We start from the raw sequence: 20,785 nt of genomic DNA, 5'->3' as shown, positions 1-20,785 counted from the left end.
TTTTGCTGCATCCCATAGGTTTTGGGTAATCGTGTCTCCATTGTCATTTGTTTCTAGGTATTTTTTAACTTCCTTGTTGATTTCTTCAGTGATCACTTCGTTATTAAGTAGTGTATTGTTTAGCCTCCATGTGTTTGTATTTTTTACAGCTCTTTTCCTGTAATTGATATCTAGTCTCATAGCATTGTGGTCAGAAAAGATACTTGATACAATTTCAATTTTCTTAAATTTACCAACGCTTGATTTGTGACCCAAGATATGACCTATCCTGGAGAATGTTCCATGAGCACTTGAGAAAAATGTGTATTCTGTTGTTTTTGGATGGAATGTCCTATAAATATCAATTAAGTCCATCTTGTTTAATGTATCCTTTAAAGCTTGAGTTTCCTTATTTATCTTCATTTTGGATGATCTGTCCATTGGTTAAAGTGGGGTGTTAAAGTCCCCTACTATGATTGTGTTACTGTGGATTTCTCCTTTTATGGCTGTTAATATTTGCCTTATGTATTGAGGTGCTCCTATGTTGCGTGCATAAATATTTACAATTGTTATATCTTCTTCTTGGATCGACCCCTTGATCATTATGTAGTGTCCTTCTTTGTCTCTTCTAATAGTCTTTATTTTAAAGTCTATTTTGTCTGATATGAGAATTGCTACTCCAGCTTTCTTTTGGTTTCCATTTGCATGGAATATCTTTTTCCATCCCCTTACTTTCAGTCTGTATGTGTCTCTAGGTCTGAAGTGGGTCTCTTGTCGACAACATATATATGGGTCTTGTTTTTGTATCCATTCAGCCAATCTGTGTCTTTTGTTGGGAGCATTTAGTCCATTTACATTTAAGGTAAATATCGATATGTATGTTCCTATTCCCATTTTCTTAATTGTTTTGGGTTTGTTATTGTAGGTCTTTTCCTTCTGTTGTGTTTCTTGCCTAGAGAAGTTCCTTTAGCATTTGTTGTAAAGCTGGTTTGTTGGTGCTGAACTCTCTCAGCTTTTGCTTTTCTGTAAACGTTTTAATTTCTCCATCAAATCTGAATGAGATCCTTGCTGGGTAGAGTAATCTTGGTTGCAGGTTTTTCTCCTTCATCACTTTAATTATGTCCTGCCACTCCCTTCTGGCTTGTAGAGTTTCTGCTCAGAGATCAGCTGTTATCCTGATGGGGATTCCCTTGTGTGTTATTTGTTGTTTTTGCCTTGCTGCTTTTAATATGATTTTTTTGTGTTTAATTTTTGACAGTTTGATTAATATTTGTCTTGGTGTATTTCTCCTTGGATTTATTCTGTATGGGACTCTCTGTGCCTCCTGGACTTGATTAACTAATTTCTTTCCCATATTAGGGAAGTTTTCAACTATAATCTCTTCAGATATTTTCTCAGTCCCTTTCTTTTTCTTTTCTTCTTCTGGAACCCCTATAATTCGAATGTTGGTGCATTTAATGTTGTCCCAGAGGTCTCTGAGACTGTCCTCTGTTCTTTTCATTCTTTTTTCTTTATTTTGCTCTGCAGCAGTTATTTCCACTATTTTATCTTCCACCTCACTTATCCGTTCTTCTGCCTCAGTTATTCTGCTATTGATCCCATCTAGAGTATTTTTTATTTCATTTATTGTGTTTTTAATCGATGCTTGATTCATCTTTAGTTCTTCTAGGTCCTTGTTAACTGTTTCTTGCATTTTGTCTATTCTATTTCCAAGATTTTGGATCTTGGAAATAGAATCTTGGATCATCTTTACCATCATTATTCTGAATTCTTTTTCAGGTATACTGCGTATTACCTCTTCATTTGTTAGGTCTGGTGGGTTTTTATCTTGCTCCTTCTCCTGCTGTGTGTTTTTCTGTCTTCTCATTTTGCTTATGTTACTGTGTTTGGGGTCTCCTTTTTGCAGGCTGCAGGTTCGTAGTTCCCGTTGTTTTTGGTGTCTGTCCCCAGTGGCTAAGGTTGGTTTAGTGGGTTGTGTAGGCTTCCTGGTGGAGGGGACTAGTGCCTGTGTTCTGGTGGATGAGGCTGGATCTTGTCTTTCTGGTGGGCAGGTCCACGTCTGGTGGTGTGTTTTGGGGTGTCTGCGGACTTTTTATGATTTTAGGCCACCTCTCTGCTAATGGGTGGCGTTGTGTTCCTGTCTTGCTAGTTGTTTGGCATAGGGTTTCCAGCACTGTAGCTTGCTGGTCGTTGAGTGAAGCTGGGTGCTGGTGTTGAGATGGAGATCTCTGGAAGATTTTCGCCGTTTGATAATATGTGTAGCTGGGAGGTCTCTTGTGGACCAGTGTCCTGAAGTTGGCTCTCCCACCTCAGAGGCACAGCACTGACTCCTGGCTCCTCAATTTGGGATGATTTGTTGTCTATTCATGTATTCCACAGATGCAGGGTACATCAAGTTGATTGTGGAGCTTTAATCTGCTGCTTCTGAGGCTGCTGGGAGAGGTTTCCCTTTCTCTTGTTTGTTCTCACAGCTCCTGGGTCTCAGCTTTGGATTTGGCCCCGCCTCTGCATGTAGGTCGCCGGAGGGCGTCTGTTCTTCGCTCAGACAGGACAGGGTTAAAGGAGCAGCCTCTTCGGGGACTCTGGCTCACTCAGGCCGGGCGGGAGGGAGGGGCACGGAGTGCGGGGCGAGCCTGCAGCGGCAGAGGCCGGCGTGACGTTGCACCAGCCTGAGGCGCGCCGTGCGTTCTCCCAGGGAAGCCACCCCTGGATGCCGGGACCCCGGCAGTGGCGGGCTGCACAGGCTCCCGGAATGACGGTGTGGACAGTGACCTGCGCTCGCACACAGGCTTCTTGGCGGCGGCAGCAGCTGCCCCAGCGTCCCACGCCCGTCACTGGGCTCCGCGCTTTCAGCCGCAACTCGCGCCCGTCTGTGGAGCTCTTTTAAGCAGCGCTCTTAATCCCCTCTCCTCGCGCACCAGGAAACCAAGAGGGAAGAAAAAGTCTCTTGCCTCCTCGGCAGTTCCAGAGTTTTCCCGGACTCCCTCCCGGCTAGCTGTGGCACATTAGCCCCCTTCAGGCTGAGTTCTCGCCGCCAGCCCCAGTCCTCTCCCTGCGCTCTGACCAAAGCCCGAGCCTCAGCTTCCAGTGCCGCCCGTCCCGTCGGGCGAGCAGACAAGCCTCTCGGGCTGGTGAGTGCCGCTCGGCACCGATCCTCTGTGTGGGAATCTCTCCGCTTTGCCCTACCCAGGTATGTGGGGAGTTTCTTGCCTTTTGGGAGGTCTGGGGTCTTCTGCCAGCGTTCAGTAGGTGTTCTGTAGGATTTGTTCCACGTGTAGCTGTATTTCTGGTGTATCCGTGGGGAGGAAGGTGATCTCCGCGTCTTACTCTTCCGCCATCTTACCCGGAAGTCTATTATTCGTTTTTTAAGGAACCTCCATATGGGTTTCCACAGTGGCTGCCCCAATTTACATTCCCACCAAGAGTGTAGGAGGGTTCCTTTTTCTCCATACCCTCTCCAGCATTTTTTTTGTAGACTTTTTAATGGCCATTCTGACCAATGTGAGATGATACCTCCTTATAGTTTTGATTTTCATTTCTCTAATAATTAACATTAAGAAATCACCTATTGGCCCTCTGTATGTCTTTTTTGGAGAAATGTCTGTTTAGGTCCTCTGCCCATTTTTTGATTGGGTTGTTTATTTTTTTGTTGTTATTGAGCTGTATAAGCTCTTTGTATATTTTGGGAATTAATCCCTTGACAGTATCATCATTTGCAAATATTTTTTTGCATTCCATAGGTTGTCTTTTTGTTTTATGGTTTCCTTTGCTGTGCAAAAGCTTATAAGTTCGATTAGGTCCCACTTGTTTATTTTTGCTTTTAGTTCTATTGCCTCGGGAGACTGATACATTCTGTTTTCTTAATGGATGATATTATACTTAGTAGAAGGTAGAAACCAATGTTATTGCTGTAGCTAAATTGATAAATTGGGCCATTCATTTCAACGCCATCAAAAGGGTATACCAAAACTCTATTGATACACACATGACCCTTTGCTCACCTCCTTCTGGTATCTGCTCAGGTGTTACTTTATTAAAGAAGCCTCTGTGGGTACCAAATGGAAAACTTCCCTGACCCCATCCATACTATTTCCTAACCCACATATTCTGCATTCTGTTTCTGAGGAAAAACCACTTTAAGACACAATATTTTGGGTCACTGGACTTAATACCAACATGTGTGTGTAGAGGGGGAGTGGTTCTGTACACCACCAAGCAATGCTCAGCACACCAGTTGGGTATCCTACAATTTAACTCAATTCTGACACTGTGTACCTGGGGATAAGTGTCATATCCCACAGGGAAGAGGTCAATCCCACAAGACTGACACCTTCCTCCCTTCTAACACTTCAGATACCAGTCACCAGGCCCAGGTTATCACATGTGTTTCTGACTAATAGGCTATAGATTGGAGGTTCCAGCGACCCCCCTCTATCTTAGGATGCCAATCACAAGAGCAGGTTGTTATCTGTACTTCTGACAGGCTATAAATCAGATCCCCTCCTTGGGTTCAATTAATTTCCTAGAGTGGCTCATAGAACTCAGAAAAACATTTTACTTACTAGATCACAGGTTTATAATAAAAGGATATAACTCAGGATTAGCCAGATGGAAGAATTATTATATAGGGCAAGATATGGAAAAAGGGCACGGAGTTTCCATGCCTTCACCAGGCACACCACTCTCACCCAAATCTGATGTTCCTACCTTGGAAGCTCTCCACATCCTGTTCTTTTGGATTTTTATAGAGGCTTTATTACCTAGGTATGATTGATTAAATCATTGGCCATTGGCAATTGATTGAACCTCCAGCCCCTCTCCCCTCCACTGAGGTCCGGGAGACAGGTGGGTGGGACTGAAAGTTCCAACTTACCACAAAGTTGATTCTCCTGGCAACCAGCCCCCATCCTTTGGTTCTTTCCAAAAGTCACCTCATTGACATAGCAAAAGACACTTCGATTGTTTTCATCATTGAGGAAAGTCCAAGAATTTTAGGAGCAATGTGCCAGAAACAGAACAAAGACCAAATATATATCTTTCATTATGAATCACACTATCTCACACACACACACATAAACACACACACACACACACAGATACACTAATCTATGTTTGTGTTTGTCTCCCACCCCCTAGCCCCCATCACTCTGTATAAGATCCATGAAACTAGAAAGTGTAATTTGTTTACTGCTGTGTCCCTAGATCTGGTCACAATGTCTACCATATAGTAAGCACTTCGTAAATATTGTTGAAAAATTGAATATGCCTAGGAAACATTTTAGGTCATGAGACACATGAGATTTAGGAAGCACGTTTTACAAGTTCACTTCACTCATTGGTGATTCTACATTGAGTTGCTCTACTATTCAGCTCAGGCCACCATAACAATATACCATGAAGTGGGTAGCTTAAACACCAGAAATTAATTTTCTCACATTTCTGGAGGCTATAAGTCTGAGACCAGGGTGCCAGCATGATCGGGTTCTGGTGAGGGTTCTCCTGGCTTGTAGATGGCCACCTTCTTGCTGTGTACTCACATGGTGGAGAGTGAGCTAGAAAGAGAGAGAGAGAGAGAGAGAGAGAGAGAGGAGCGCAAGTGAGCTGTGAGCTAGCTCTCCGGTGTTGGTGTCTCTTCCTATAAGGGCACTAATTCCATCGTGAGGGCCTCACCTCCATGACCTCACGTCCTCATCTTAACCTAAGTAACCCTCAAAAGCCCAGTCTCTAAATGCCATCACCTTGGGGGTTAGGGCTTCAATATATGAATTTGGGGAGAACACAGTTCAGTCCATAGCAGTTGCTAAAAATGCTGGTACTTGGAAATGGGAGTAAAGTTTTACATGGAAACTGAAGAATTAAAGAAAAAAAAAATGCCAGGTAGAGAGAAGAGTACATGCAGACCCCCAGGGAAAGATAGAGTTTGGTGGAAGTCACATGTGACTGATATGTATACTTATATAGAGAGTGGAATAAGGTAAGTTTGGATAGGGACAGAGGACCAAATCATGAAGGATCTTGTAGACTATAATAAAGAGTTTGAATATTAACAAAATGCAATGAGAAGCCAATGAAAATTTTTAAACAATCAAATTTATGTATTTAAAAGGCTATTCTGGTGCAAAGTAAAGAGTGGATTTCAGTAGGAGGCAAGGAAAATGGGGAAACTGGGGAAACCAGTAAGAAATAGTCCCAGTAAGAGATAATGGTGGCAGTGAAAATGGATGGAAGTGCTTGGATTCATATATTTTGGAGACACTGTCATTAGATTTGTTGGTGGAAGAGAAATGGGGAATGAGAGAGAACAATATCAAGAACGATTCACAGATTTTTGGCTTAAGCTGGATAAATGGCAGTGTCATAATAAAGTAAATGGGAAAAACTAAGGGAGGAATAGTTTTTTTTTAATTGAAGAACAGAGGAATGTTTGCATGATACTACTTTAAGTTGCTTAGCAGCTGGTAGTTAGGGGTGGAGGTAGGGTTTAGACGGAGAAAAAGATCACATTGATTTGAGTTAATATCATTTAATTTTGTAGCCTTATTTTGTGTTCAGGTTACAAATATCTTATTAAAAGCAATGTGAATATAGTCCTTTAAATAAGTGAATAAAATGGGATCATTATTTTTTAGAAACTTTTTTATAGACTCATATCTTTCCAAAATTTTCATTATAAACAATAATTTCTCCAAATGGAGAAATGAAATCTGATTTTATGTTATAATTATAATCACTGTACCTAGGCCTTTCCATCATGGAAACAGCTAATCCAAATTAATTTCTGCCTTGTAAGTTTTTTCCCTCAGATATTTCTTCAAAGGGCAAAGTAACTGAGCTGGAGTTAATTAATGCATTAATCCAACCTATGAATTAATCTAGCTGTAAGTAGCTGCACAGTGTTATTTATTCTTTGCCTTAAAATAATCTCAGAATGGATGCTTCTAGAGCAGCTGTACCCCAAGATAGGGACCATTATAGTTATATCACAATGAAATATAAATAAAATGAGTAAGTGAAAGCTGTTTAAGGATTTTAAATTGGAAGCAAGCAACATAGTGATAGTTATTTTCTCTTCTTCAATCAAACATAACACTACCAATAGTCTTGCTTTTAACAATGTTTTCTTTAAAAAAAATCATTCTACTAAAGCAAATTAAGGAAAAGGTGAAATTGGGATACAAAATTATGATGTGATTTGCTTTTCCCTCAACAGAATAACAATTATATATGCAAATTTCTCTGTCTGTGATTCCATGACCCAGCCAGGTATAATAGAAGAATACCAGTGATAAAGAGTAATAATAAAATAATAGGTCATTGTAGTGTAGCATTGTACTTGTTTTTATTTCTGTTCTCAAATGAAAGCCATTATGATTGATTATCTCATTAATATCTGACTGGAATATCTTTTTCTTTCTTTCTTTCTTTTTAATTTGGACCTTAGGTATAAGAGTCTGTTCACCAGTGTTTGTTTGGTTTTTTAAAATTTATTTATTTATTTATTTATTTATTTTATTTTTGGCTGCATTGGGTCTTCATTGTTGTGCACAGGCTTTCTCTAGTTGCCGTGAGCAGGGGCTACACTTTGTGGCGGTGCGTGGGCTTCCCATTGCGGTGGCTTCTCTTGTTGTGGAGCACGGGCTCCAGGCACATGGGCTCCAGGCACATGGGCTTCAGTAGTTGTGGCATGTGGGCTCAGTAGTTGTGACTTGCGGGCTCTAGAGCGCAGGTTCAGTAGTTGTAGTAAGCACGGGCTTAGTTGCTCTGCGGCATGTGGGATCTTCCCGGAACAGGGCTCAAACCCATCTCCCCTGCATTGGCAAGCAGATACTTAACCACTGCACCACCAGGGAAGCCCTGTTTTTTATTTTTGATAATAGATTTTTCAGTGCATGTGTACATGTGTTTTGTGTATGTGTGTGTGTGTGTTTAATCAAACCATCATGAATAATTTTTAAGGCAGTTTCCTATTTTGAGGGCATTAATACTTTAGAAAAACAATGTTTATGTAAATAGGGCAACTTGATATAATGTAGTAAGGGAAAGCTCTGAATTCAGATCTTGCTCTACCATGTATTAGCTGCTTATCTTTGGACAAGTAATTTACTTTCTTTGAACCTCACTTTTCTCATCTTCAATAGGAGAATGATGCCTAACATGAAGAGTTGTGATCAAAAAGAGAGAATAAGTACAAAACACTTATCACTGGGCCCAGCATAAGTATTATTTGCAAATAGACAAGTATCTTGTTCATTTTGAGAATAAAGTAAGTGACCTATTTTTACAGTGGGCCTTAACATTTGGAAAATGTATTGATGGTTGTCAGAACTAATGCCTTTTAAGCAGATAAGCACTTTTTAGAGTATGTGCCCAGCTTATCTGAAAAATGTAGACATTTAAGATGATGGTGGCTAAACTTGAATGTCTCACTTGAGAATAAGAATTAGGAGAAGCGTTAATACGGCTAAAGAAATGATTTTCAAGCTTGGATGCACAGTGCAATCTCCTGGAGAAATTTTTAAAAATTACAGTGCTTGAGTCCTACTCAGAGCAATTCTGATGTAATTAGCATGGAGTCTCTCTTGCCAAGACATCAGAATTTAAAAAAACTCTCCAAATGTTTTAGAAAGTAGAGTTAAAAATGTCTGGGCTAGACCTATAAAATATCAACCATTCTGGATAAAGAAGCAGAGGAAGTCAATTTGCAGAGACAGAATAAACCTAGATGCACACAGAAGAGAGAGCAAGAGACAGATCCTATGGCTTTCCATAAGGATTCCCAGCCCTTCCTGGATTCCTTGCTGTTTTCCTACTGTTATATGAGATACTTCTATACCCTCATAATAACCTTCTGAACCTAGTTTCTGTTACTTGGAACCAAAGGAGTCCATTTGAATCTGGAAGTTAAAAGTCATGGAGGACCAAAAAATGTGTTATTTTAAGCTGGATCCTGGCAAAATTGTGAGGTGAATTTTTACGTCACTTTGTGTGACTGAATTATAGAATACCTGTATTTACATAGGAACTTGATTGCCTAGAGCAGTTTTTTACCATTCCTACTAGATGGCTCTTTTGAGAGCCTTTGCTAAATTCAGTAGTCTTCAAGAGGTAAGAGTTGAATGTTACTCTACATTAAAATAATAGAATATTGGACTTTTTAAATATCTGGAATACAGTTAATGATTATTTCATCTAAACTGATTATCATCTTATGGGAACTGATGTAAAAAAGAGGCTAAGTACCCATGGACAGTAGTCTGATGCATTCAACAAATATTTTAAGCGTCTTTCTGCTAAGTCTTATGCTTGGTGCTGAAAGTAAATTAGATGGGAGACACATACATGTAAGCAACCAAGTACAGAGTATGATAAGGGAACAAGTGAGCTTGTGGAATCCTGGGGAAGTTTCCTGGTGGAGATGACAGCAAGACTGACTCTTGCAGGATTAGTTGGAATTTTCAGAGCAGAAAAGCCAGGCATGAAGTAACATTTTAGGAAAAATAAAAAGTCATAATGCATAGATGCATTAATGACATTGTTTTGTTTGAGAAATTATAAGTGGTTTAATAAACTGAAGCCTAAGATGTTGTGAGGGAATGGTAGTAGATGAGACTAGAAAGGGTGAAAGATGTGATTAGAAAGTGTAGGGAAAGGGAAGAGCCCAGATCACAACTGGGATTATATAGTGCTGAAGAGATTATGCTGTATTCTGCAGGTAGTGAAGCTCCTCGAAGGATTTTGTAGATGGAAATGAAATGAGAACATTTACGTGTAACTCATATAAATTTGGGAACTCTCATGGTCCATGCATGTCATCGAGTTATTTTTTTTAGATTGAATTGTAAGTAACTAAAATCTTTTTCAGTCTCCCCTAAAAAATTCTGAGGGGGAAAAGCAAATTTTTACAAAAGTCATCTTTAGACATCTCTCTCATTCTCAATATCTCATGTGGCTGACAATGGCTTTTATAAAAGAAGTGTTACTTTTTATTTTTACTCTCTAAAAATCTGCTGAATATTTAGTTTTTCCTTAATCTCTATTTTTACCCTTGCCCTCCATCCTGATCTCAGTTCTTTATCACTTCAGTCTCTTTTGATTCTGTAGTTTTCTTTTGGTTTCTATTAAGTGCATTTTGAACAACCAGAGATATTGTGGTGATGTTCAGATTATAAGTTGATTCCTGAATTAGAGAGCGGAGAGAAGGGGGAAAATTTTTTAAATTCAACTTCCTGTATTTAACCCTTTTAACTACTTTAGCAGACTCCTCTGTTTCAGAAAATAGAAGGTAAATGAGCTATCCAACAAAGGACAATGAGAATGTCGAAAAGCATTGTGTATTAAAAATAATTATAAAGATATAAATAATGAGGGTTGCCTTATGGGAAAGTGATTTTATTTATCTTTGTCTCTACAAGGGGCAGATTTGCCTTTAAGAGTATTTTATATATAATATGATATAATGTAATCTAAACATATATTTTGCAAATATTTCAAATTCTAATGGAGATACTAATTTGAATAGGTTATAGTCACTGCCCTCAAGGAGCTTATGTTCTGTTTGAAGAGAAAATCAACATGTACTGCACAGTATGATGACTACTGAGGTACAGCCATATTTTAAATGATAAAATATCAAAGAAAAGAGTCAGGTACTTTAGACAACTATATGAAGTCTATTAAGGAAATGCCCCAGGAAGCATATTCTTGCATGAATGAGTTGAGTTTGTAAGGATGATTAGGAGCTTGATGGGTGAAGAAAGTGTTAGGTTATATTTCAGGCTAGTCAGAATACCTAAGATAATGCATGGAGACAAGTGGCAGTGTGATGAATGATCTGTGGTTTTAATTTTGTGTTCAGTTGGTTGGTTGGTAGTTTTATTTACATTTTTCTGTATGTAAGCTCCAGAGACCTTGTCTGTTTTGTTCATCACTAATTTTTTCACTTATTACAGGATAATCACTCTCCTATGTCAATACATTCTTTTTTTCTGTGTCATTCCTGACACCAGTATAACATTCTTTGTACAGTAGTATCATTGGGGAGCTAGTCCTCATTAATCAACATCTAGGTTGTTTCTTACATTCATTGCTTACTAACACTATCAGATGACTGGAAAAATAATACAGTCTGAAATTGAAAATCTGAATAACATATTCTTTAGAAGGGAATGTATGATGAGGTACACTTTGAAGGAGTTGAGTTTGAATTAACGACAAAGGATCCACATCCAAAGGTCTTGAAGTCTCTTGGAAATCTGAATTTGGAGGTTGCAATTTGGATTTGGGAGGAATTAGCCTTGTGGTGAGAGCTGAAATCTGAGATGCTTAAGCTCCCTGAGCAAGGGTGCAGAGGGGAACAAGCTTTTAAATTTCAGAAAATGAAGCGTACATTAAGGCTTGAGTATAGTATGAGGTTGACCAGACTGGTTTGCTGTAGCACCACACTGTGGTAAAAAGGCACAGACAAAACAAAAAAAATAGCCCTGTACGTACAGTATGAAAAAAGACTGCCTATTACAACTAAAGATTTTAGGTTATGTCATATCTGCATATACATCAGTAGTAGTTTTGTCAATGAAATAAAATACACATTTTTATAAGAAGGTATACTTCTCATTTGACATTTGTCTGTATATTGATTTTTTTGTTATTTGTTTTGTTGTTTGTTTTTCGTTTTTGTTTTGAAGCTTAAGGAAAATCTTGCAGAGTTTGGCCACATCATTTCCTTTCTAAATATTAAGGCAGCAACCTTCTTAAGAATTCCAAAGCAATACTTTATGTATTTAAAACTACATAAATTAAGAAATGCAAGTTAAACTACACATATATATCTACGTCCTTGGGCTATTGTCTAATGCTATATAGCTATAATTATTGACAAACTAAAATTCATCTGTGAAATTGAAGAGATTAGTTATTTCAGTACAAAGCCATGAAAAAAGGAGAAAATGTAGTGTCATTCACCTCACCTAATAATGAACATGGAACCAAAAGTATTTCTGCTATCATCATCAGATCAAAGATTGCCCAAAGTTTCTAAGGTTCCTCAAACACGGAAGGTGCTTCTAAAAGTTCCCTGGTGTTAACAAAATTGTGGTGTCAGGAAATTCTTCCATAGTCTAACCTTGAAATTCCCTGATTCAATTTAAATTATGATTATTCAGAGCTAAGAAAATCTCACCGAAGGTGTTTATTACCTCACCTATCCCTGTACATACTCACACAGACACAGACACACCTCAAATTAACATGACTCAGATTATCCCTCACTTCCTTATATTATACATTATAACTTCTGTCTTTGCTAATAATCCTTTTAATAGTATTGCCATCCATGTGAGAACAGAAGACATTATGCTCACAATAGGAATGCACAATATTCAGAAATGTCCCTTGAAACCCAAAATATTGTTGGCAGAAGATGCCTGCCGCAGCTGAAGGCTAGATGCCATCAGGTACCTCTTTGCAGGCACCAGAGACACATTAGTCTTTCAATTGACAAGTTTGATGCCTTTTTACATATTACGTGAACTTAACTTTGCATAATAAATGGTGGAGGTGTAGAAATAATTTTTATGCAGGTCATGGCAATCTTTATCTACATAAGACACACTCCTGTAAAATTAAAGTTCTGCTCAAACAACTTTTGAGTGATGATTCACAAGAGAAAAGAATTCTAATTTTAGAATTAACTAGACCTGTCCATTCAGTCACCACTTTGGCTGAGAAAATTCATCCTCTTTATATTTGCCAGTATTATTTGTCTTTCAGAGATAAACAGAGAGAAAGGGAGGGAGGAAGAGAAGGAGAGAGACAGAGACTTTTTTTTTAACATTTTTATTGGAGTCTAATTGCTTTACAATGGTGTGTTAGTTTCTGCTTTATAATGAAGTGAATCAGTTATACATATACATATATCCCCATATCTCTTGCCTCTTGCGCCTCCCTCCCTCCCACACTCCCTATCCAACACTTCTAGCTGGTTACAAAAACCGAGCTGATCTCCCTGTGCTATGCGACTGCTTCCCACTAGCTATTTTACATTTGGTAGTGTATATATGTGCATATATGCACTACCACTCTGTCACTTTGTCCCAGCTTACCCTTCCCCCTCCCCGTGTCCTAACGTCCATCCTCTAGTAGGTCTGTGTCGTTATTCCTGTCTTGCCCTTAGGTTCTTCATGACCATTTGTTTTTAGATTCCATAGATATGTGTTAGCATATGGTATTTGTTTTTCTCTTTCTTGACTTACTTCACTCTGTATGACAGACTCTAGGTCCATCCACCTCACTAGAAATAACTCAATTTCGTTTCTTTTTATGGCTGAGTAATATTCCACTGTATATACATGCCACATCTTCTTTATCCATTCATCTGTCAATGGGCACTTAGGTTGCTTCCAAGTCCTGGCTATTGTAAATAGAGCTGCAGTGAACATTATGGTACATGAATCTTTTTGAATTACGGTTTTCTCAGGGTATATGCCCAGTAGTGGGATTGCTGGGTCGTATGGTAGCTCTATTTTTAGTTTTTTAAGGAACCTCCATGCTGTTCTCCATAGTGGCTGTATCAATTTACATTCCCACCAACAGTGTATGATGGTTCCCTTTTCTCCACACCCTCTCCAGCATTTATTGTTTGTAGATTTTTTCATGATAGCCATTCTGACTGGTGTGAGATGATATCACATTTCTCTAATGATTAATGATGTTGAGCATTCTTTCATGTGTTTATTGGCAATGTATATATCTTCTTTGGAGAAATGTCTATTTAGGTCTTCTGCCCATTTTTGGATTGGGTTCTTTGTTTTTTTGATATTGAGCTGCATGAGCTGCTTGTAAATTTTGGAGATTAATCTGTTGTCAGTTGCTTCAATTGCAAATATTTTCTCCCATTCTGAGGGTTGTCTTTTCATCTTGTTTATGGTTTCCTTTGCTGTGCAAAAGCTTTTAAGTTACATTAGGTCACATTTGTTTATTTTTATTTTTATTTCCATTGCTCTAGGAGGTGGGTCAAAAAGGATCTTGTTGTGATTTATGTCATAGAGTGTTCTGCCTATGTTTTCCTCTAAGAGTTTGATAGTGTCTGGCCTTACATTTAGGTCTTTAATCCATTTTGAGTTTATTTTTGTATATGATGTTAGGGAGTGTTCTAATTTCATTCTTTTTACATGTAGCTGTCCAGTTTTCCCAACACCGCTTATTGAAGAGGCTGTCTTTTCTCCATTGTATATTCTTGCTTCCTTTATCAAAGGTAAGGTGACCATATGTGTGTGGGTTTATCCCTGAGCTTTCTATCCTGTTCCATTGATCTATATTTCTGTTTTTGTGCCAGTACCATACTGTCTTGATTACTGTAGCTTTGTAGTGTAGTCTGTAGTCAGGGAGCCTGATTCCTCCAGCTCCATTTTTCTTTCTGAGATTGCTTTTTCTATTCAGGGTCTTTTATGTTTCCATACAAATTGTGAAATTTTTTGTTCTAGAACCGTGAAAAATGCCAGTGGTAGTTTGATAGGGATTGCATTGAATCTGTAGATTGCTTTGGGTAGTAGAGTCATTTTCACAATGTTGATTCTTCCAATCCAAGAACATGGTATATCTCTCCATCTATTTGTATCATCTTTAATTTCTTTCATCAGTGTCTTATAATTTTCTGCATATGGGTCTTTTGTCTCCTTACGTAGGTTTATTCCTAGGTATTTTATTCTTTTTGCTGCAATGGTAAATGGTAGTGTTTCCTTGATTTCTCTTTCAGATTTTTCATCATTAGTGTATAGGAATGCAAGAGATTTCTGTGCATTAAGTTTGTATCCTGCTACTTTACCAAATTCATTGATTACCTCTAGTAGTTTTCTGCTAGCGTCTTTAGGATTCTCTATGTATAGTATCATGTCATCTCCAAACAGTGACAGCTTTATTTTCTTTTCCGATTTGGATTCCTTTTATTTCTTTTTCCTCTCTGCTTGCTGTGGCTAAAACTTCCAAAACTATGTTGAATAAGAGTGGTGAGAGTGGGCAACCTTGTCTTCTTCCTGAACTTAGGGAAATAATTTCAGTTTTTCACCTTTGAAGACGATGTTGGCTGTGGGTTTGTCATATACGGTTTTTATTATGTTGAGGTATGTTCCCTCTATGCCTACTTTCTGGTGGGTTTTTGTTGTTGAATTTTGTTGTTGAATAGGTGTTGAATTTTGTTGAAAGCTTTCTCTGCATCTATTGAGATGATCATATAGTTTTTCTCCTTCAATTTGTTATTATGATTTGCATATACTGAAGAATCCTTGCATTTCTGGGATGAACCCCACTTGATCATGGTGTATGGTCCTTTTAATGTGCTGTTGGATTCTGTTTGCTAGTATTTTGTTGAGGGTTTTTGCATCTAAGTTCATCCATGATATTGGTCTGTAGTTTTGTTGTTTTGTGACATCTTTGTCTGTTTTTGGTATCAGGGTGATGGTTGCCTCGTAGAATGAGTTTGGGAGTGTTCCTCCCTCTGCTATATTTTGGAAGAGTTTGAGAAGGATAGGTGTTAGCTCTTCTCTAAATGTTTGATAGAATTCGCCTGTGAAGCCATCTGGTCCTGGGCTTTTGTTTGTTGGAAGATTTTTAATCACAGTTTCAATTTCAGTGCTTGTGATTAATCTGTTTATATTTTCTATTTCTTCCTGGTTCAGTCTCGGAAGGTTGTGCTTTTCTAAGAATTTGTCCATTTCTTCCAGGTTGTCCATTTTATTGGCATATAGTTGCTTGTAGTAATCTCTCATGATTCTTTGTATTTCTGCAGTGTCAGTTGTTACTTCTCCTTTTTCATTTCTAATTCTGTTGATTTGAGTCTTCTTTGTTTTTTTCTTGATGAGTCTGGCTAATGGTTCATCAGTTTTGTTTATCTTCTCAAAAAAAACAGCTTTTAGTTTTATTGATCTTTGCTATCGTTTCCTTCATTTCTTTTTCATTTATTTCTGATCTGATCTTGATGATTTCTTTCCTTCTGCTAACTTTGGGGGTTTTTTGTTCTTCTTTCTCTAATTGCTTTAGGTGTAAGGTTAGGTTGTTTATTTGAGGTGTTTCTTGTTTCTTAAGGTAGGATTGTATTGCTGTAAACTTCCCTGTTATAACTGCTTTTGCTGCATCCCATAGGTTTTGAGTCATCCTGTTTTCACTGTTATTTGTTTCGAGGTATTTTTTGATTTCCTCTTTGATTTCTTCAGTGACTTCTTGGTTATTAAGTAGTGTATTGTTTAGCCTCCATGTGTTTGTATTTTCTCCAGATTTTTTCCTTTAATTGATATCTAGTCTTATAGTGTTGTGGTCAGAAAAGATACTTGATACGATTTCAATTTTCTTAAATTTAACAAGGCTTGTTTTGTGACCCAAGATATGATCTATCCTGGAGAATGTTCCACGAGCACTTGAGAAGAAAGTGTATTCTGTTGTTTTTGGATGGAATGTCCTATAAATATCAATTAAGCCCATCTTGTTTAATGTAGCATTTAAAGCTTGTGTCTCCTTACTTATTTTCATTTTGGATGATCTGTCCATTGGTGAAAGTGGGGTGTTAAAGTCCCCTACTATGATTGTGTTACTTTCGATTACCCCTTTCATGGCTGTTAGTATTTGCCTTATGTATTGAGGTGCTCCTATGTTGGGTGCATAAATATTTACAATTGTTATATCTTCTTCTTGGATTGATGCCTGTATCATTATGTAGTATCCTTCTTTGTCTCTTGTAATAGTCTTTGTTTTATAGTCTATTTTGCGTGACACAAGAATTGCTACTCCAGCTTTGTTTAGATTTCCATTTGCATGGAATATCTTTTTCCATCCCCTCACTTTCAGTCTGTATGTGTCCCTAGGTCTGAAGTTGGTCTCTTGTAGACAGCATATATACAGCTCTGGTTTTTGTATCTCTTCAGCCAGTCTATGTCTTTTGGTTGGAGCATTTAATATATTTACATTTAAAGTAATTATCGATATGTATGTTCCTGTTACCATTTTCTTCTTGTTTTGGGTTTGTTATTGTAGGTCTTTTCCTTCTCTTGTGTTTCCTGCCTGGAGAAGTTCCTTTAGCATTTGATGTAAAGCTGGTTTGGTTGTGCTGAATTATCTTAGCTTTTGGTTGTCTGTAAAGTTTTTAATTTCTCCGTCAAATCTGAATGAGATCCTTGTTTGATAGCATAATCTTGGTTGTAGTTTTTTCCCTTTCATCACTTTAAATACATCCTGCCACTTCCTTCTGGCTTCCACAGTTTCTGCTGAAAGATCAGCTGTTAACCTTATGGGGATTCCCTTGTATGTTATTTGTTGTTTTTCCCTTGCTGCTTTTAATATTTTTTCTTTGTATTCAGTTTTTGATAGTTTGATTAATATGTGTCTTGGTGTGTTTCTCCTTGGATTTATCTTGTATGGGACTCTCTGTCCTTCCTGGACTTGGTTAAATATTTCCTTTCCCATATTAGGGAAGTTTTCAACTATAAGCTCTTCAAATATTTTCTCAGTCCCTTTCTTATTCTCTTCTTCTTCTGGGACCCCTATAATTCGAATGTTGGTGCATTTAATATTGTCCCAGAGTTCTCTGATACCATCCTCAATTCTTTTCATTTTTTTTCTTTATTCTGCTCTGCAGTAGTTATTTCCACTATTTTATCTTCTAGGTCACTTATCCATTCTTCTTCCTCAGTTATTCTGCTATTGATCCCTTCTTGAGAATTTTTAATTTCATTTATTGTGTTGCTCATGATTGTTTGCTCTTTAGGTCTTCTAGGTCCTTGTTATCATTTCTTGTATTTTCTCCATTCTATTTCCAAGATTTTGGATCATCTTTCCTATCATTATTCTGAATTCTTTTTCAGGTACACTTCCTATTTCCTCTTCATTTGTTAGGTCTGGTGGGTTTTTACCTTGCTCCTTCATCTGCTGTGTGTTTCTTTGTCTTCTCATTTTGCTTAACTTACTGTGTTTGAGTTCTCCTTCTTGCAGGCTGCAGGTTCATAGTTCCTGTTGTTTTTGGTGTCTGCCCCCAGTGGCTAAGGTTGGTTCAGTAGGTTGTGTAGGCTTCCTGGTGGAGGGGACCAATGCCTGTGTCCTGGTCGATGAGGCTGGATCTTGTCTTGTGGGCAGGTCCACGTCTGGTGGTTTGTTTTGGTGTATCTGTGACTTTATTATGATTTTAGGCAGCCTCTCTGCTAATGGGTGGGGTTATGTTCCTGTCTTGCTTGTTGTTTGGCATAGGGTTTCCAGCACTGTAGCTTGCTGGTTGTTGAGTGGAACTGTGTCTTGGCGTTGAGATGGAGATCTCTGGGAGATTTTCGCCATTTGATATAACGTGGAGCTGGGAGGTCTCTGGTGGACTAATGTCCTGAACTTGGCTCTCCCACCTCAGAGGCACAGCCCTGATGCCTGGCTGGAGAACCAAGAGCCTGTCATCCACGCAGCTCAGAATAAAAGGGAGAAAGAAAGAATTTTTTTTTAAAAGTTATTATAATAAACAATAAAAAATAATTTTAAAAAATTATTTTAATGTAATTTTAAAAAGAAAGAAAGAACAACCAAACCAAAAAACAAATTCACCAGTGATAACAAGTGCTGAAAACTATTCCAAAAAAACAAACAAACAAAAAAACGGACAGAATCCTAGGACAAATGCTAAAAGCAAAGCTATACAGACAAAATCACACACAGAAATATACGCATAGACCCTCACAAAAAGAGAAATAGGGAAAAAAAAATATATATATATATCGTTGCTCCCAAAATCCACCTCCTCAATTTGGGATGATTCATTGTCTATTCAGGTATTCCAGAGATGCAGGGTACATCATGTTGATTGTGGAGATTTAATCCGCTGCTCCTGAGGCTGCTGGGAGAGATTTCCCTTTCTCTTCTTTGTTCACACAGCTCCCGGGGTTCAGCTTTGGATTCGGCCCCCCCTCTGCTTGTAGGTCACCTGAGGGCATCTGTTCTTTGCTCAGACAGGATGGGGTTAAAGGAGCAGCTGCTTCGGGTGCTCTGGCTCACTCAGACCAGGGGGAGGGAGGGGTGTGGATGTGGGGTGAGCCTGCAGCGGCAGAGGCCTGCCTAATGTTACACTAGCCTGAGGCACTCCATGTGTTTTCTCGGGGAAGTTGTCCCTGGATCACGGGACCCTGGCAGTGGCGAGGTGCACAGGCTCCCGGGAGGGAGGTGTGGATAGTGACCTGTGCTCGCACACAGGCTTCTTGGTGGCGGCAGCAGCGGCCTTAGCGTCTCATGCCCGTCTCTGGGGTCCGTGCTGTTAGCCGCCACTCGCGCCCATCTCTGGGGCTCCTTTAAGCAGCGCTCTTAATCCCCTCTCCTCGCACCAGGAAACAAAGAGGCAAGAAAAAGTCTCTTGCCTCTTCGGCAGGTCCAGACTTTTTCCCGGACTCCATCCCGGCTAGCTGTGGCGCATTAGCCCCTTCAGGCTGTGTTCACGCTCCCAGCCCCAGTCCTCTCCCTGCGCTCCAACTGAAGCCCAAGCCTCAGCTCCCAGCCCCGCCCGCCCTGGCCGGTGAGCAGACAAGCCTCTCGGGCTGGTGAGTGCTGATCGGCACCGATCCTCTGTGCGGGAATCTCTCCGCTTTGCCCTCCGCACCCCTGTTCCTGCGCTCTCCTCCGTGGCTCCGAGGCTCCCCCGCTCTGCCACCCGCAGTCTCCGCCCGCGAAGGGGCTCCTAGTGTGTGGAAACCTTTCCTCCTCCACAGCTCCCTCCCACTGTTGCAGGTCCCATTCTTATTCTTTTGTCTCTGTTTATTCTTTTTTCTTTTGCCCTACCCAGGTATGTGGGGAGTTTCTTGCCTTTTGGGAGGTCTGAGGTCTTTTACCAGCGTTCAGTAGGTGTTCTGTAGGAGTTGTTCCACATGTAGATGTATTTCTGATGTATTTGTGAGGAGGAAGGTGATCTCCAGTCTTACTCTTCCGCCATCTTGAAGCTCCTCCGAGACAGAGACATTTTACAAACAAAAGACCTGATGAAATGTTCAATAACCTCTGCAATCAGAGAGACAACATTTAGCAAGCACCTACTATGTTTCTGTGGGCCATGCACTTTGTAAAGGGTTTTTTGATTGAATCTTTCCAGTAATGCAAAGTTGCTTTTTACTACGTTCATTTTACAAAGGTAGTTTTACAGTTTTGAGAGATTATAGTTGAAATTTCTATACTGTTTGGAACCTGTTTGTTTTCTGAAGAAAGTCCCCTCATGCACATGAATACATTACCCACTTTCCAAATTAGATGTCTCCCTGTGGCTCTTGATCTCCTGAATTTTCCAGTATCCCTAGGAGGTAGGAAATTAGGCAACCAGCATTCATGCTGCTGTACTGAAAACGTTAAAGGAGAAAAGGAAAGGATGTGTTAGGTGCCTTTCCTAAAATCTCATAAATAGAGTGAGGTTACTGGAAATTGAATTTAGGACTCCTGACTTGCTGTTGCCTGTATCTCTGAGCACTAAAGACATTTCCACAAATTAAGTACAAAAAGGTTGGGCTAATGGGACCAAGGAGATAAATTCTGAAATTATTCCCTTTTGTGTTTGAATCTCAGAATGTTTAGTGTAGTTTTATTGTTTATTTAATTGATATTATTTCCATTAGTACTCTCTAAACTACCTTTTAAATTAGAAAAAGATGATATTAGATGAATTTGGTTCTCTGCTAACTGACTTTTTTGCTAATTTTCATCATTCCAAACAGACCGATGTAATCTATATTAATTTAAATGCTGTGTTGAAGTGATTTTTGTAAAAGATTATATGGAAAAATCAGATGTGATACAAGAATAATTACTGGCTATT

General features: G+C 39.0%; 1 protein-coding gene across 1 annotated transcript in view; it reads left to right on the top strand.

Moving 5' to 3' along the window:
* DPYD (dihydropyrimidine dehydrogenase) overlaps window positions 1-20,785 on the top strand; it is a gene marked incomplete at both ends in the record, with an annotated part of 823,320 nt that overhangs the window by 405,311 nt on the left and 397,224 nt on the right. The window lies entirely within an intron of this gene.

The sequence above is a fragment of the Hyperoodon ampullatus genome, assembly GCF_949752795.1.
Source record: "Hyperoodon ampullatus genome assembly, chromosome: 2".
Taxonomy (NCBI): Eukaryota; Metazoa; Chordata; class Mammalia; order Artiodactyla; family Ziphiidae; genus Hyperoodon; species Hyperoodon ampullatus.
This window is presented reverse-complemented; position numbering and strand designations above follow the sequence as displayed.